The sequence below is a fragment of the Lutra lutra genome, chromosome 6 (genome assembly GCF_902655055.1).
Source record: "Lutra lutra chromosome 6, mLutLut1.2, whole genome shotgun sequence".
Lineage (NCBI taxonomy): Eukaryota > Metazoa > Chordata > Mammalia > Carnivora > Mustelidae > Lutra > Lutra lutra.
The window spans coordinates 62,435,212-62,438,625 of record NC_062283.1 but is presented as its reverse complement, the minus strand read 5'-3'; positions in this window follow the sequence as shown (position 1 = coordinate 62,438,625).

Genomic DNA, 3,414 nt, shown 5'->3' with positions numbered 1-3,414 from the left:
GCTATAAATGTGTGCATGTAACCCCTTGAATTAGTGTTTTTGTATTTTGGGGGTAAATACCCAGTAGTGTGATTGCTGGATCATAGGGTAGTTCTATTTTTAAATTTTTGAAGAAACTCCATACTGTTTTCCACAGTGGCTGCACCAGTTTGCATCCCCACCAACAGTGCAAGAGCGTTCCTTTTTCTCTGCATCCTTGCCAACACTCGTTGTTTCTTGTCTTTTTGATTTTGGCCATTCTGACAGGTGTGAGGGGGATATCTCATTGTGGTTTTGATTTGCATTTCCGTTATGATGAGTGATGTTGAGCATCTTTTCATGTGTCTTTTGGACATCTGTAGGTCTTCTTTGGAGAAATATCTGTTCATATCTTCTGTTCATATCTTTTTTCTTTTTTTTAAATTTAAAAAAATTTTTTTGATTATTTATTTATTTATTTGACAGAGATCACAAGTAGGCAGAGAGGCAGGCAGAGAGAGAAGAGGAAGCAGGCTTCCCACTGAGCAGAGAGCCCGATGCGACCCTCGATCCCAAGACCCTGGGATCATGACCTGACCCGAAAGCAGAGGCTTTAACCCACTCAGCCACCCAGGCACCCCATCTTCTGCCCATTTTTAATTGGATTATTTGTTTTGGGGGTGTTGAGTTGTAGAAGGTTTTTTTAATGATTTTATTTATTGATTTGACAGAGAGAGAGACAGGGAGGGAACACAAGCAGGGGAGTGGGAGAGGGAGAAGCAGGCTTCCCGCTGAGCAGGGAGCCAGGCGCAGGGCTTGATCTCAGGACCTTGGGATCATGACCTGAGGTGAAGGCAGACGCTTAACGGACTGAGCCACCCAGGCACCCCAAGGGAATCTGTCAATCTTGGACTTACATGATACTTGAATTTAAAACAACTCATTGGGGTGCCTGGGTGGCTCAGGGGATTAATCCTCTGCCTTTGGCTCAGGTCATGATCTCAGGGTCTTGGGATCAAGCCCCACATTGGGCTCTCTGCTCAGCGGGGAGCCCGCTTCCCCCTCTCTCTCTGCCTGCCTCTGCCTACTTATGATCTCTGTCAAATAAATAAATAAAATCTTAAAAAAAAATACAAGAAAATAAAACTGAACTCATTGAGTTAAGAGCAGAGAAGGCAGAATGCAAGGTATCTACTTTGCTGCTGTGGCTCACGGCAGAGAAATTGGTTCTGTGGTTACAAGTTCATTAATCTGATAGTTCACTGTGGTGGCAGCCATCTTTAAAAAAAGATTTATTTATTTTTAATCCTTTTAAAAGATTTTATTTATTTTTAAATCTTTTTTATTTATCTTTTTTTAAATTAAGATTTTATCTTACTTATTTGTCAGAGAGAGGGAGAGAGAGAGAGTGCACAAGCAGGAAGAGCTGCAGAGGGAGAAGCAGGCTCCTGGCAGAGCAGGGAGCTCCATGTGTGACTCAGTCCCAGGACCCTGGGATCATGAGCTGAGCTGAAGGCAGATGCTTAACCCACTGAGCCACCCAGGCATCTCTCCAAACTTCCTTTTAATATTACTTCTAATTCCCCATCTAGCCACACCATTAGCCTCTGTCCAAGAATCAGTGCAGATTTTTACCTCAGGCCCTCTCTCCTTTTGGGAAAACTACATATATGCATTATTTCTTGAAGTCCTGCCTACCCCCAATGTCCTCCAGGGCCACCCTTGATTTGGGACCATAATAGTGTAGCAGTCCTTTTCTTTCTAATGCCTGCATATCAGGTAAAGGCGGCTACAAACTAATGTTGACATCTTTCCACCACAGCTGTCAGAGCACAGCTCATCAGGTCACAGTGATGGTAGCAGCAATGCCCCAGAAGTAGGGGTGTGGGTGCTGTGAGCTGCTGGTGTCTCCAGGATCTGCTCAAACATCACCTTGTACAGATCATTTCTATTTGATGACACCTAGCTTCATGTTCAGGTGGATGACAGAGATCGCGATGAGCAGCTTGAGGTCCACGGTAATTCTGTGTCCATGGCCCAGCAGCAAGTTGAAAGCGGATTCTCAAAGAGAGAATATTTCCTTAACAAAGGTCATGGTCAAAGACCTCTGCTGTCATTCTCCTGTCAGAACCTGCCACAGGCTACACACAGGACTCCTGCCACAGGCTACACACAGGACTTCTGCCACAGACACTATGCACATCAAGGGTATCGTAAGGACCAAGTTGCACTGCTGACTCGACCAGCTGGAGAAGCTTCCCTTCCTTGGAGCCACACTCAAAACGTGGCTTCGTTTCAGGGGACCAGGTAAAGAGATCAGAATAGTATATCTATATATGGTAAACACTGTGTCTAAACTCACCTGAGTGTGGTCTCTTTGTTTCTTCATTTAGTGGCAGATAGCACAGGTAAAGCCACTTGTCCTTCATTTTGGCGGGGACAGCTATGTGCAAAATCACAAATACCTCAATGAAGTGAGAGCCCTTTGTACTTTAGTCTCCCAGTCCTTCGGTATACACCTGTTTCCTAAAATAAGCTATTTTATTTTTATGTTATGTTATGTTTTTTATTATTTTATTATTTTATTTTGAGAGAGAAGGCATGCGTGAGTGGTGGGAGGGTTGGAGGGAGAAGCAGGCTCCCTGCTGAGCAGGGAAGCCTGACAGGCCTGATCCCAGGACCCCAGGATCATGACCTGATCTGAAGGCAGATGCTTCACCAACTGAGCCACCCAGGTGCCCCTGGCACATGCCATTTTATACTCTGCGTGTCTGATGCCATCTATTCAGTGGCTCACTTCTGTCTGAACTGGCTACAAATCAGGGGTCTATGACTCCCTTCTCAGGTTTGGTAACTTGCTGGAATAGCTCATGGAACCCAGAGAAACACTTTATTTACTATTACTGGTTTATTATAAAGGATACAGATGACCAACCAGAGGGAAGAAACCATAGGATGAGATCCAGAAGGATCCTGAGGACGTCGTGCTAGGTTTCTGGCACATGGATGTGTTCACCAACCCGGAAGCTCTCTTAACCTTGGGGTTCAGGGATTTCTATGGAGATTTCATCACATGGGCATTGATTACGAACTCAGCCTCATCCCCTCTCATCTCTCCAGAGGATGGAGGTTGGGGCTAAAAGTTCCAAACTTTAAATCATGGCTTAGCCTTTCTGGTGACCAGCCCCTAGACAGGATCCCACCAAGAGTGACCTCATTAGAACCAAAGGCATTCTAATCACTCAGGATATTCCAAGGGATTTCAGAACTCTGTGTAAGATACTCCTATCATCCCACTAGTCAGGAAATTATATGGGTTTTAGGAGATCTATGTTAGGAATGAGGGCAGAGATCAAGTACATATTTCTTATTATGTCCCATCCAGCAAGAAGTCTTGTGGGATGGGTAAGATGGTCAAAATCCCTAAGTACTAAATTGTATTTATGTAACCAAGAC